Source organism: Oryzias latipes, chromosome 23 (assembly GCF_053564925.1).
Source record: "Oryzias latipes strain Hd-rR chromosome 23, Olatipes_Hd-rR_3.1".
Taxonomy (NCBI): Eukaryota; Metazoa; Chordata; class Actinopteri; order Beloniformes; family Adrianichthyidae; genus Oryzias; species Oryzias latipes.
This window is the reverse complement of record NC_136259.1, coordinates 13,394,920-13,409,005: the sequence shown is the minus strand read 5'-3', so window position 1 is coordinate 13,409,005 and position 14,086 is coordinate 13,394,920. Positions and strand designations below refer to the sequence as shown.

Below are 14,086 nucleotides of genomic sequence, written 5' to 3'. Positions count from 1 at the left end.
CATGACAAAGGTGGATAAAGGTGAAAGGGATTTCCTGTAATCCATGGAAACCAGTGAAGATCACAAATCATTGAAGAAAAAAGCTTAGCACTGTGTCTAGATGACCCAAATCCCAACATCAAAGTGCATCAGATAGCACAAGTGTTAAACAATGACCCTGATGTGATTTGAACACACAACCTTCTGATCTGGAGTCAGACGCGCTACCATTGCGCCACAGAGTCCTTTTCAATATCTGTAAACACATTCTACTGGCAAGATTTTGACCCTTTTTTGCTCTTTCTTCAGTGCTGGCCAAATTTCTCAAGGTCACTACACAACAGGCATGTTTATGTTTTTTTTCAAATTATTTTCTAAGGGTCAGAATCCCACTGACTTCCTAACTTGTAATGCCTTTTTCTCATTCACTGTAGTTTCTTTGATCGCTGTTATGTGACTAGGTCTTTTCGTCTGTAGTTCATGTCAGTGGTTTTTCTTGGCCTTTTCTTCATCGTCTCTACTATTGTCTAACTGTAACTTTTCAACTAGGAACTGTGTCGTTTTTCTCAAGAGGTACAAGTCAGCATCAAGAAAACAGTCTCCTTTTCAAGAAAGGAAAAAGTCACAACAGAAAAGCTATAGTTGAAATGTCAGCCTTCTTTAAGTAAGACTACGAGATGAAAGATGACAAAGAGCCAAGAAAGTGGGTTCAAATAGAGAAGTGGTGTTCATGTTTGCTCCATATCAGAACAGCAAGAAAATTTACACCATCTGGAGCTTTTTGACAGTTCAAGGGCATTGGCTGGATAACCATTGACTACTATTGGTTGCTACCAACTATGAGCTAATATTGGATCAAAACATACCCCTGATGTGTGCGATTGTGTGAACAATACCACACTAACAGCATGGCCATTGTCCAGATTCACTTTTATGCATTTGAACATTAGCCTAAAGGCATGTAGAGACTCCTACTACATTCAAACGGACTCTGGAACACACATTCATCCCATGCCTGGTGTGTATGTAGTAGCATGGTGAGAGTTTTTGACCTCAGCTGTATTTGTCCACAGTGTCCAGCAGATACAACATACCCTTCCCTTTAGTGCGTGCGGCTGGATGTCGTTTGTATCTTGATTGTTTTCTCTTTATTTGTAAGGATGCCTTGGTGCCGTTGTGAAAAGTTTGTTCAAAAAGTAGAGTTAGCCCTCCTATGGGCTAGTTGTGGATAAAACTGCATGCTGTACATCCCTCTTTCAAGTTCTGTAAGACCTAGAAGTGGAACACGACCACTTCCAATGAAACGCCTGTACCAACGCACTTGTATGCACATTTTGGGCTAAGTCGTTGAAAACTGTTGCAACACGCATCGCGAAGCATGTTTTTTTATAATCGTTTTAGGGCTCCACGCACAAGACGCACGGCCATTGAATGAGCGTCAAATCTTACAAAGTGGAACATTGACCAGTCAAGGACTGGGATTTGATAGTGAATTATTGGTCGCGGCTTTTTCAAAACACAAAGTACCAATGGTTTTAAAAGTGACCATGAAGCAGAATTTAGTCATTGTTGTCAGTGGCCTGTCGGAGTTAAATGACACCAACTCTTTCATGTGTGAACATAGTTGTCAAGCCTCAGTGGCCTAATGGATAAGGCACTGGCCTCCTAAGCCAGGGATTGGGGGTTCAAGTCCCCTCTGAGGTGCTTCAAATGTTGCAGCTCTTCATTATAAAGAAAGTCATTGATTCTAAGTGAAATTCTGCACATGAGCTTCTTCCTTCACCAACCCTGTTTGTGTGTCAATTCCAGCATTCTCCAACTCCTCTCCCTTATTAAAATGATTCCAAATTAATCCAAAAGTGCTGCTCAAACTATTTATTGGCTTTCTCCCACACTCAGCAGAAAACATCCCTGGTCAACAGCCTAACCCAACTTACAACTGTGCATTACTCAGAAGCCAACTGTTCCACATACAATCTACAAGTGAACAAACTTGGATCTCCTCAACTGTTTTTTTTTTCAAGTTGTGTGGTTAAAGTTTGTAACAGTGCACAATAGACCGAGTCAATATTAGGCAACCACCTAACTTTGTCTTAAGGCCATGCTACAACGTCAGCAATCCAAAGAGTCGCAGCTTGCGCTCTGCACAGATGTACCCTTGTGCTATCCTATGACCTTGGCCTTAAATTGACGTGTTTTCCCTACCATGACAAAGGTGGATAAAGGTGAAAGGGATTTCCTGTAATCCATGGAAACCAATGAAGATCACAAATCATTGAAGAAAAAGGCTCAGCACACTGTCTAGATGACCCAAATCCCAACATCAAAGTGCATCAGATAGCACAAGTGTTAAACAATGACCCTGATGTGATTTGAACACACAACCTTCTGATCTGGAGTCAGACGCGCTACCATTGCGCCACAGAGTCCTTTTCAATATCTGTAAACACATTCTACTGGCAAGATTTTGACCCTTTTTTGCTCTTTCTTCAGTGCTGGCCAAATTTCTCAAGGTCACTACACAACAGGCATGTTTATGTTTTTTTTCAAATTATTTTCTAAGGGTCAGAATCCCACTGACTTCCTAACTTGTAATGCCTTTTTCTCATTCACTGTAGTTTCTTTGATCGCTGTTATGTGACTAGGTCTTTTCGTCTGTAGTTCATGTCAGTGGTTTTTCTTGGCCTTTTCTTCATCGTCTCTACTATTGTCTAACTGTAACTTTTCAACTAGGAACTGTGTCGTTTTTCTCAAGAGGTACAAGTCAGCATCAAGAAAACAGTCTCCTTTTCAAGAAAGGAAAAAGTCACAACAGAAAAGCTATAGTTGAAATGTCAGCCTTCTTTAAGTAAGACTACGAGATGAAAGATGACAAAGAGCCAAGAAAGTGGGTTCAAATAGAGAAGTGGTGTTCATGTTTGCTCCATATCAGAACAGCAAGAAAATTTACACCATCTGGAGCTTTTTGACAGTTCAAGGGCATTGGCTGGATAACCATTGACTACTATTGGTTGCTACCAACTATGAGCTAATATTGGATCAAAACATACCCCTGATGTGTGCGATTGTGTGAACAATACCACACTAACAGCATGGCCATTGTCCAGATTCACTTTTATGCATTTGAACATTAGCCTAAAGGCATGTAGAGACTCCTACTACATTCAAACGGACTCTGGAACACACATTCATCCCATGCCTGGTGTGTATGTAGTAGCATGGTGAGAGTTTTTGACCTCAGCTGTATTTGTCGACAGTGTCCAGCAGATACAACATACCCTTCCCTTTAGTGCGTGCGGCTGGATGTCGTTTGTATCTTGATTGTTTTCTCTTTATTTGTAAGGATGCCTTGGTGCCGTTGTGAAAAGTTTGTTCAAAAAGTAGAGTTAGCCCTCCTATGGGCTAGTTGTGGATAAAACTGCATGCTGTACATCCCTCTTTCAAGTTCTGTAAGACCTAGAAGTGGAACACGACCACTTCCAATGAAACGCCTGTACCAACACACTTGTATGCACATTTTGGGCTAAGTCGTTGAAAACTGTTTCAACACGCATCGCGAAGCATGTTTTTTTATAATCGTTTTAGGGCTCCACGCACAAGACGCACGGCCATTGAATGAGCGTCAAATCTTACAAAGTGGAACATTGACCAGTCAAGGACTGGGATTTGATAGTGACTTATTGGTCGCGGCTTTTTCAAAACACAAAGTACCAATGGTTTTAAAAGTGACCATGAAGCAGAATTTAGTCATTGTTGTCAGTGGCCAGTCGGAGTTAAATGACACCAACTCTTTCATGTGTGAACATAGTTGTAAAGCCTCAGTGGCCTAATGGATAAGGCACTGGCCTCCTAAGCCAGGGATTGGGGGTTCAAGTCCCCTCTGAGGTGCTTCAAATGTTGCAGCTCTTCATTATAAAGAAAGTCATTGATTCAAAGTGAAATTCTGCACATGAGCTTCTTCCTTCACCAACCCTGTTTGTGTGTCAATTCCAGCATTCTCCAACTCCTCTCCCTTATTATGATTCCAAATTAATCCAAAAGTGCTGCTCAAACTGTTTATTGGCTTTCTCCCACACGCAGCAGAAAACATCCCTGGTCAACAGCCTAACCCAACTTACAACTGTGCATTACTCAGAAGCCAACTGTTCCACATACAATCTACAAGTGAACAAACTTGGATCTCCTCAACTGTTTTTTTTTTCAAGTTGTGTGGTTAAAGTTTGCAACAGTGCACAATAGACTGAGTCAATAATAGGCAAGCAACTGACTTTGTCTTAAGGCCATGCTACAACGTCAGCAATCCAAAGAGTCGCAGCTTGCGCTCTGCACAGATGTACCCTTGTGCTATCCTATGACCTTGGCCTTAAATTGACGTGTTTTCCCTACCATGACAAAGGTGGATAAAGGTGAAAGGGATTTCCTGTAATCCATGGAAACCAGTGAAGATCACAAATCATTGAAGAAAAAGGCTCAGCACACTGTCTAGATGACCCAAATCCCAACATCAAAGTGCATCAGATAGCACAAGTGTTAAACAATGACCCTGATGTGATTTGAACACACAACCTTCTGATCTGGAGTCAGACGCACTACCATTGCGCCACAGAGTCCTTTTCAATATCTGTAAACACATTCTACTGGCAAGATTTTGACCCTTTTTTGCCCTTTCTTCAGTGCTGGCCAAATTTCTCAAGGTCACTACACAACAGGCATGTTTATGTTTTTTTTCAAATTATCTTCTAAGGGTCAGAATCCCACTGACTTCCTAACTTGTAATGCCTTTTTCTCATTCACTGTAGTTTCTTTGATCGCTGTTATGTGACTAGGTCTTTTCGTCTGTAGTTCATGTCAGTGGTTTTTCTTGGCCTTTTCTTCATCGTCTCTACTATTGTCTAACTGTAACTTTTCAACTAGGAACTGTGTCGTTTTTCTCAAGAGGTACAAGTCAGCATCAAGAAAACAGTCTCCTTTTCAAGAAAGGAAAAAGTCACAACAGAAAAGCTATAGTTGAAATGTCAGCCTTCTTTAAGTAAGACTACGAGATGAAAGATGACAAAGAGCCAAGAAAGTGGGTTCAAATAGAGAAGTGGTGTTCATGTTTGCTCCATATCAGAACAGCAAGAAAATTTACACCATCTGGAGCTTTTTGACAGTTCAAGGGCATTGGCTGGATAACCATTGACTACTATTGGTTGCTACCAACTATGAGCTAATATTGGATCAAAACATACCCCTGATGTGTGCGATTGTGTGAACAATACCACACTAACAGCATGGCCATTGTCCAGATTCACTTTTATGCATTTGAACATTAGCCTAAAGGCATGTAGAGACTCCTACTACATTCAAACGGACTCTGGAACACACATTCATCCCATGCCTGGTGTGTATGTAGTAGCATGGTGAGAGTTTTTGACCTCAGCTGTATTTGTCGACAGTGTCCAGCAGATACAACATACCCTTCCCTTTAGTGCGTGCGGCTGGATGTCGTTTGTATCTTGATTGTTTTCTCTTTATTTGTAAGGATGCCTTGGTGCCGTTGTGAAAAGTTTGTTCAAAAAGTAGAGTTAGCCCTCCTATGGGCTAGTTGTGGATAAAACTGCATGCTGTACATCCCTCTTTCAAGTTCTGTAAGACCTAGAAGTGGAACACGACCACTTCCAATGAAACGCCTGTACCAACGCACTTGTATGCACATTTTGGGCTAAGTCGTTGAAAACTGTTTCAACACGCATCGCGAAGCATGTTTTTTTATAATCGTTTTAGGGCTCCACGCACAAGACGCACGGCCATTGAATGAGCGTCAAATCTTACAAAGTGGAACATTGACCAGTCAAGGACTGGGATTTGATAGTGAATTATTGGTCGCGGCTTTTTCAAAACACAAAGTACCAATGGTTTTAAAAGTGACCATGAAGCAGAATTTAGTCATTGTTGTCAGTGGCCTGTCGGAGTTAAATGACACCAACTCTTTCATGTGTGAACATAGTTGTCAAGCCTCAGTGGCCTAATGGATAAGGCACTGGCCTCCTAAGCCAGGGATTGGGGGTTCAAGTCCCCTCTGAGGTGCTTCAAATGTTGCAGCTCTTCATTATAAAGAAAGTCATTGATTCAAAGTGAAATTCTGCACATGAGCTTCTTCCTTCACCAACCCTGTTTGTGTGTCAATTCCAGCATTCTCCAACTCCTCTCCCTTATTATGATTCCAAATTAATCCAAAAGTGCTGCTCAAACTGTTTATTGGCTTTCTCCCACACGCAGCAGAAAACATCCCTGGTCAACAGCCTAACCCAACTTACAACTGTGCATTACTCAGAAGCCAACTGTTCCACATACAATCTACAAGTGAACAAACTTGGATCTCCTCAACTGTTTTTTTTTTCAAGTTGTGTGGTTAAAGTTTGCAACAGTGCACAATAGACTGAGTCAATAATAGGCAAGCAACTGACTTTGTCTTAAGGCCATGCTACAACGTCAGCAATCCAAAGAGTCGCAGCTTGCGCTCTGCACAGATGTACCCTTGTGCTATCCTATGACCTTGGCCTTAAATTGACGTGTTTTCCCTACCATGACAAAGGTGGATAAAGGTGAAAGGGATTTCCTGTAATCCATGGAAACCAGTGAAGATCACAAATCATTGAAGAAAAAGGCTCAGCACACTGTCTAGATGACCCAAATCCCAACATCAAAGTGCATCAGATAGCAAAAGTGTTAAACAATGACCCTGATGTGATTTGAACACACAACCTTCTGATCTGGAGTCAGACGCACTACCATTGCGCCACAGAGTCCTTTTCAATATCTGTAAACACATTCTACTGGCAAGATTTTGACCCTTTTTTGCTCTTTCTTCAGTGCTGGCCAAATTTCTCAAGGTCACTACACAACAGGCATGTTTATGTTTTTTTTCAAATTATCTTCTAAGGGTCAGAATCCCACTGACTTCCTAACTTGTAATGCCTTTTTCTCATTCACTGTAGTTTCTTTGATCGCTGTTATGTGACTAGGTCTTTTCGTCTGTAGTTCATGTCAGTGGTTTTTTTTGGCCTTTTCTTCATCGTCTCTACTATTGTCTAACTGTAACTTTTCAACTAGGAACTGTGTCGTTTTTCTCAAGAGGTACAAGTCAGCATCAAGAAAACAGTCTCCTTTTCAAGAAAGGAAAAAGTCACAACAGAAAAGCTATAGTTGAAATGTCAGCCTTCTTTAAGTAAGACTACGAGATGAAAGATGACAAAGAGCCAAGAAAGTGGGTTCAAATAGAGAAGTGGTGTTCATGTTTGCTCCATATCAGAACAGCAAGAAAATTTACACCATCTGGAGCTTTTTGACAGTTCAAGGGCATTGGCTGGATAACCATTGACTACTATTGGTTGCTACCAACTATGAGCTAATATTGGATCAAAACATACCCCTGATGTGTGCGATTGTGTGAACAATACCACACTAACAGCATGGCCATTGTCCAGATTCACTTTTATGCATTTGAACATTAGCCTAAAGGCATGTAGAGACTCCTACTACATTCAAACGGACTCTGGAACACACATTCATCCCATGCCTGGTGTGTATGTAGTAGCATGGTGAGAGTTTTTGACCTCAGCTGTATTTGTCCACAGTGTCCAGCAGATACAACATACCCTTCCCTTTAGTGCGTGCGGCTGGATGTCGTTTGTATCTTGATTGTATTCTCTTTATTTGTAAGGATGCCTTGGTGCCGTTGTGAAAAGTTTGTTCAAAAAGTAGAGTTAGCCCTCCTATGGGCTAGTTGTGGATAAAACTGCATGCTGTACATCCCTCTTTCAAGTTCTGTAAGACCTAGAAGTGGAACACGACCACTTCCAATGAAACGCCTGTACCAACGCACTTGTATGCACATTTTGGGCTAAGTCGTTGAAAACTGTTTCAACACGCATCGCGAAGCATGTTTTTTTATAATCGTTTTAGGGCTCCACGCACAAGACGCACGGCCATTGAATGAGCGTCAAATCTTACAAAGTGGAACATTGACCAGTCAAGGACTGGGATTTGATAGTGACTTATTGGTCGCGGCTTTTTCAAAACACAAAGTACCAATGGTTTTAAAAGTGACCATGAAGCAGAATTTAGTCATTGTTGTCAGTGGCCTGTCGGAGTTAAATGACACCAACTCTTTCATGTGTGAATATAGTTGTCAAGCCTCAGTGGCCTAATGGATAAGGCACTGGCCTCCTAAGCCAGGGATTGGGGGTTCAAGTCCCCTCCGAGGTGCTTCAAATGTTGCAGCTCATCATTATAAAGAAAGTCATTGATTCAAAGTGAAATTCTGCACATGAGCTTCTTCCTTCACCAACCCTGTTTGTGTGTCAATTCCAGCATTCTCCAACTCCTCTCCCTTATTAAAATGATTCCAAATTAATCCAAAAGTGCTGCTCAAACTATTTATTGGCTTTCTCCCACACTCAGCAGAAAACATCCCTGGTCAACAGCCTAACCCAACTTACAACTGTGCATTACTCAGAAGCCAACTGTTCCACATACAATCTACAGGTGAACAAACTTGGATCTCCTCAACTGTTTTTTTTTTCAAGTTGTGTGGTTAAAGTTTGTAACAGTGCACAATAGACTGAGTCAATAATAGGCAAGCACCTAACTTTGTCTTAAGGCCATGCTACAACGTCAGCAATCCAAAGAGTCGCAGCTTGCGCTCTGCACAGATGTAGCCTTGTGCTATCCTATGACCTTGGCCTTAAATTGACGTGTTTTCCCTACCATGACAGAGGTGGATAAAGGTGAAAGGGATTTCCTGTAATCCATGGAAACCAGTGAAGATCACAAATCATTGAAGAAAAAGGCTCAGCACACTGTCTAGATGACCCAAATCCCAACATCAAAGTGCATCAGATAGCACAAGTGTTAAACAATGACCCTGATGTGATTTGAACACACAACCTTCTGATCTGGAGTCAGACGCGCTACCATTGCGCCACAGAGTCCTTTTCAATATCTGTAAACACATTCTACTGGCAAGATTTTGACCCTTTTTGGCTCTTTCTTCAGTGCTGGCCAAATTTCTCAAGGTCACTACACAACAGGCATGTCTATGTTTTTTTTCAAATTATTTTCTAAGGGTCAGAATCCCACTGACTTCCTAACTTGTAATGCCTTTTTCTCATTCACTGTAGTTTATTTGATCGCTGTTATGTGACTAGGTCTTTTCGTCTGTAGTTCATGTCAGTGGTTTTTCTTGGCCTTTTCTTCATCGTCTCTACTATTGTCTAACTGTAACTTTTCAACTAGGAACTGTGTCGTTTTTCTCAAGAGGTACAAGTCAGCATCAAGAAAACAGTCTCCTTTTCAAGAAAGGAAAAAGTCACAACAGAAAAGCTATAGTTGAAATGTCAGCCTTCTTTAAGTAAGACTACGAGATGAAAGATGACAAAGAGCCAAGAAAGTGGGTTCAAATAGAGAAGTGGTGTTCATGTTTGCTCCATATCAGAACAGCAAGAAAATTTACACCATCTGGAGCTTTTTGACAGTTCAAGGGCATTGGCTGGATAACCATTGACTACTATTGGTTGCTACCAACTATGAGCTAATATTGGATCAAAACATACCCCTGATGTGTGCGATTGTGTGAACAATACCACACTAACAGCATGGCCATTGTCCAGATTCACTTTTATGCATTTGAACATTAGCCTAAAGGCATGTAGAGACTCCTACTACATTCAAACGGACTCTGGAACACACATTCATCCCATGCCTGGTGTGTATGTAGTAGCATGGTGAGAGTTTTTGACCTCAGCTGTATTTGTCCACAGTGTCCAGCAGATACAACATACCCTTCCCTTTAGTGCGTGCGGCTGGATGTCGTTTGTATCTTGATTGTTTTCTCTTTATTTGTAAGGATGCCTTGGTGCCGTTGTGAAAAGTTTGTTCAAAAAGTAGAGTTAGCCGCCCTATGGGCTAGTTGTGGATAAAACTGCATGCTGTACATCCCTCTTTCAAGTTCTGTAAGACCTAGAAGTGGAACACGACCACTTCCAATGAAACGCCTGTACCAACGCACTTGTATGCACATTTTGGGCTAAGTCGTTGAAAACTGTTGCAACACGCATCGCGAAGCATGTTTTTTTATAATCGTTTTAGGGCTCCACGCACAAGACGCACGGCCATTGAATGAGCGTCAAATCTTACAAAGTGGAACATTGACCAGTCAAGGACTGGGATTTGATAGTGACTTATTGGTCGCGGCTTTTTCAAAACACAAAGTACCAATGGTTTTAAAAGTGACCATGAAGCAGAATTTAGTCATTGTTGTCAGTGGCCTGTCGGAGTTAAATGACACCAACTCTTTCATGTGTGAACATAGTTGTCAAGCCTCAGTGGCCTAATGGATAAGGCACTGCCCTCCTAAGCCAGGGATTGGGGGTTCAAGTCCCCTCTGAGGTGCTTCAAATGTTGCAGCTCTTCATTATAAAGAAAGTCATTGATTCAAAGTGAAATTCTGCACATGAGCTTCTTCCTTCACCAACCCTGTTTGTGTGTCAATTCCAGCATTCTCCAACTCCTCTCCCTTATTAAAATGATTCTAAATTAATCCAAAAGTGCTGCTCAAACTATTTATTGGCTTTCTCCCACACTCAGCAGAAAACATCCCTGGTCAACAGCCTAACCCAACTTACAACTGTGCATTACTCAGAAGCCAACTGTTCCACATACAATCTACAGGTGAACAAACTTGGATCTCCTCAACTGTTTTTTTTTTCAAGTTGTGTGGTTAAAGTTTGTAACAGTGCACAATAGACTGAGTCAATAATAGGCAAGCACCTAACTTTGTCTTAAGGCCATGCTACAACGTCAGCAATCCAAAGAGTCGCAGCTTGCGCTCTGCACAGATGTACCCTTGTGCTATCCTATGACCTTGGCCTTAAATTGACGTGTTTTCCCTACCATGACAGAGGTGGATAAAGGTGAAAGGGATTTCCTGTAATCCATGGAAACCAGTGAAGATCACAAATGATTGAAGAAAAAGGCTCTGCACACTGTCTAGATGACCCAAATCCCAACATCAAAGTGCATCAGATAGCACAAGTGTTAAACAATGACCCTGATGTGATTTGAACACACAACCTTCTGATCTGGAGTCAGACGCGCTACCATTGCGCCACAGAGTCCTTTTCAATATCTGAAAACACATTCTACTGGCAAGATTTTGACCCTTTTTTGCTCTTTCTTCAGTGCTTGCCAAATTTCTCAAGGTTACTACACAACAGGCATGTTTATGTTTTTTTTCAAATTATTTTCTAAGGGTCAGAATCCCACTGACTTCCTAACTTGTAATGCCTTTTTCTCATTCACTGTAGTTTCTTTGATCGCTGTTATGTGACTAGGTCTTCTAGTCTGTAGTTCATGTCAGTGGTTTTTCTTGGCCTTTTCTTCATCGTCTCTACTATTGTCTAACTGTAACTTTTCAACTAGGAACTGTGTCGTTTTTCTCAAGAGGTACAAGTCAGCATCAAGAAAACAGTCTCCTTTTCAAGAAAGGAAAAAGTCACAACAGAAAAGCTATAGTTGAAATGTCAGCCTTCTTTAAGTAAGACTACGAGATGAAAGATGACAAAGAGCCAAGAAAGTGGGTTCAAATAGAGAAGTGGTGTTCATGTTTGCTCCATATCAGAACAGCAAGAAAATTTACACCATCTGGAGCTTTTTGACAGTTCAAGGGCATTGGCTGGATAACCATTGACTACTATTGGTTGCTACCAACTATGAGCTAATATTGGATCAAAACATACCCCTGATGTGTGCGATTGTGTGAACAATACCACACTAACAGCATGGCCATTGTCCAGATTCACTTTTATGCATTTGAACATTAGCCTAAAGGCATGTAGAGACTCCTACTACATTCAAACGGACTCTGGAACACACATTCATCCCATGCCTGGTGTGTATGTAGTAGCATGGTGAGAGTTTTTGACCTCAGCTGTATTTGTCCACAGTGTCCAGCAGATACAACATACCCTTCCCTTTAGTGCGTGCGGCTGGATGTCGTTTGTATCTTGATTGTTTTCTCTTTATTTGTAAGGATGCCTTGGTGCCGTTGTGAAAAGTTTGTTCAAAAAGTAGAGTTAGCCCTCCTATGGGCTAGTTGTGGATAAAACTGCATGCTGTACATCCCTCTTTCAAGTTCTGTAAGACCTAGAAGTGGAACACGACCACTTCCAATGAAACGCCTGTACCAACGCACTTGTATGCACATTTTGGGCTAAGTCGTTGAAAACTGTTGCAACACGCATCGCGAAGCATGTTTTTTTATAATCGTTTTAGGGCTCCACGCACAAGACGCACGGCCATTGAATGAGCGTCAAATCTTACAAAGTGGAACATTGACCAGTCAAGGACTGGGATTTGATAGTGACTTATTGGTCGCGGCTTTTTCAAAACACAAAGTACCAATGGTTTTAAAAGTGACCATGAAGCAGAATTTAGTCATTGTTGTCAGTGGCCTGTCGGAGTTAAATGACACCAACTCTTTCATGTGTGAACATAGTTGTCAAGCCTCAGTGGCCTAATGGATAAGGCACTGGCCTCCTAAGCCAGGGATTGGGGGTTCAAGTCCCCTCTGAGGTGCTTCAAATGTTGCAGCTCTTCATTATAAAGAAAGTCTTTGATTCAAAGTGAAATTCTGCACATGAGCTTCTTCCTTCACCAACCCTGTTTGTGTGTCAATTCCAGCATTCTCCAACTCCTCTCCCTTATTAAAATGATTCTAAATTAATCCAAAAGTGCTGCTCAAACTATTTATTGGCTTTCTCCCACACGCAGCAGAAAACATCCCTGGTCAACAGCCTAACCCAACTTACAACTGTGCATTACTCAGAAGCCAACTGTTCCACATACAATCTACAAGTGAACAAACTTGGATCTCCTCAACTGTTTTTTTTTTCAAGTTGTGTGGTTAAAGTTTGTAACAGTGCACAATAGACTGAGTCAATAATAGGCAAGCAACTGACTTTGTCTTAAGGCCATGCTACAACGTCAGCAATCCAAAGAGTCGCAGCTTGCGCTCTGCACAGATGTACCCTTGTGCTATCCTATGACCTTGGCCTTAAATTGACGTGTTTTCCCTACCATGACAAAGGTGGATAAAGGTGAAAGGGATTTCCTGTAATCCATGGAAACCAGTGAAGATCACAAATCATTGAAGAAAAAGGCTCAGCACACTGTCTAGATGACCCAAATCCCAACATCAAAGTGCATCAGATAGCACAAGTGTTAAACAATGACCCTGATGTGATTTGAACACACAACCTTCTGATCTGGAGTCAGACGCACTACCATTGCGCCACAGAGTCCTTTTCAATATCTGTAAACACATTCTACTGGCAAGATTTTGACCCTTTTTTGCTCTTTCTTCAGTGCTGGCCAAATTTCTCAAGGTCACTACACAACAGGCATGTTTATGTTTTTTTTCAAATTATCTTCTAAGGGTCAGAATCCCACTGACTTCCTAACTTGTAATGCCTTTTTCTCATTCACTGTAGTTTCTTTGATCGCTGTTATGTGACTAGGTCTTTTCGTCTGTAGTTCATGTCAGTGGTTTTTTTTGGCCTTTTCTTCATCGTCTCTACTATTGTCTAACTGTAACTTTTCAACTAGGAACTGTGTCGTTTTTCTCAAGAGGTACAAGTCAGCATCAAGAAAACAGTCTCCTTTTCAAGAAAGGAAAAAGTCACAACAGAAAAGCTATAGTTGAAATGTCAGCCTTCTTTAAGTAAGACTACGAGATGAAAGATGACAAAGAGCCAAGAAAGTGGGTTCAAATAGAGAAGTGGTGTTCATGTTTGCTCCATATCAGAACAGCAAGAAAATTTACACCATCTGGAGCTTTTTGACAGTTCAAGGGCATTGGCTGGATAACCATTGACTACTATTGGTTGCTACCAACTATGAGCTAATATTGGATCAAAACATACCCCTGATGTGTGCGATTGTGTGAACAATACCACACTAACAGCATGGCCATTGTCCAGATTAACTTTTATGCATTTGAACATTAGCCTAAAGGCATGTAGAGACTCCTACTACATTCAAACGGACTCTGGAACACACATTCATC

At 41.3% G+C, this 14,086-nt stretch overlaps 12 non-coding genes across 12 annotated transcripts; 5 read left to right on the top strand and 7 right to left on the bottom strand.

The window, feature by feature from the left end:
* Positions 1-152: 152 nt before the first annotated feature.
* trnaw-cca (transfer RNA tryptophan (anticodon CCA)) lies at positions 153-224 on the bottom strand. The gene has a single exon. It is a non-coding gene; the product is annotated as a tRNA-Trp (tRNA).
* A 1,386-nt stretch (positions 225-1,610) lies between these two features.
* Positions 1,611-1,683, top strand: trnar-ccu (transfer RNA arginine (anticodon CCU)). The gene has a single exon. It is a non-coding gene; the product is annotated as a tRNA-Arg (tRNA).
* Positions 1,684-2,336: 653 nt separating this feature from the next.
* trnaw-cca (transfer RNA tryptophan (anticodon CCA)) lies at positions 2,337-2,408 on the bottom strand. The gene has a single exon. It is a non-coding gene; the product is annotated as a tRNA-Trp (tRNA).
* A 1,386-nt stretch (positions 2,409-3,794) lies between these two features.
* On the top strand, positions 3,795-3,867 carry trnar-ccu (transfer RNA arginine (anticodon CCU)). Its single transcript has one exon. It is a non-coding gene; the product is annotated as a tRNA-Arg (tRNA).
* Positions 3,868-4,517: 650 nt separating this feature from the next.
* trnaw-cca (transfer RNA tryptophan (anticodon CCA)) lies at positions 4,518-4,589 on the bottom strand. The gene has a single exon. It is a non-coding gene; the product is annotated as a tRNA-Trp (tRNA).
* Positions 4,590-5,975: 1,386 nt separating this feature from the next.
* On the top strand, positions 5,976-6,048 carry trnar-ccu (transfer RNA arginine (anticodon CCU)). The gene has a single exon. It is a non-coding gene; the product is annotated as a tRNA-Arg (tRNA).
* A 650-nt stretch (positions 6,049-6,698) lies between these two features.
* Positions 6,699-6,770, bottom strand: trnaw-cca (transfer RNA tryptophan (anticodon CCA)). The gene has a single exon. It is a non-coding gene; the product is annotated as a tRNA-Trp (tRNA).
* Positions 6,771-8,156: 1,386 nt separating this feature from the next.
* trnar-ccu (transfer RNA arginine (anticodon CCU)) lies at positions 8,157-8,229 on the top strand. Its single transcript has one exon. It is a non-coding gene; the product is annotated as a tRNA-Arg (tRNA).
* Positions 8,230-8,882: 653 nt separating this feature from the next.
* On the bottom strand, positions 8,883-8,954 carry trnaw-cca (transfer RNA tryptophan (anticodon CCA)). Its single transcript has one exon. It is a non-coding gene; the product is annotated as a tRNA-Trp (tRNA).
* Positions 8,955-11,066: 2,112 nt separating this feature from the next.
* Positions 11,067-11,138, bottom strand: trnaw-cca (transfer RNA tryptophan (anticodon CCA)). Its single transcript has one exon. It is a non-coding gene; the product is annotated as a tRNA-Trp (tRNA).
* Positions 11,139-12,524: 1,386 nt separating this feature from the next.
* On the top strand, positions 12,525-12,597 carry trnar-ccu (transfer RNA arginine (anticodon CCU)). Its single transcript has one exon. It is a non-coding gene; the product is annotated as a tRNA-Arg (tRNA).
* A 653-nt stretch (positions 12,598-13,250) lies between these two features.
* On the bottom strand, positions 13,251-13,322 carry trnaw-cca (transfer RNA tryptophan (anticodon CCA)). The gene has a single exon. It is a non-coding gene; the product is annotated as a tRNA-Trp (tRNA).
* Between the last annotated feature and the right edge of the window lie 764 nt (positions 13,323-14,086).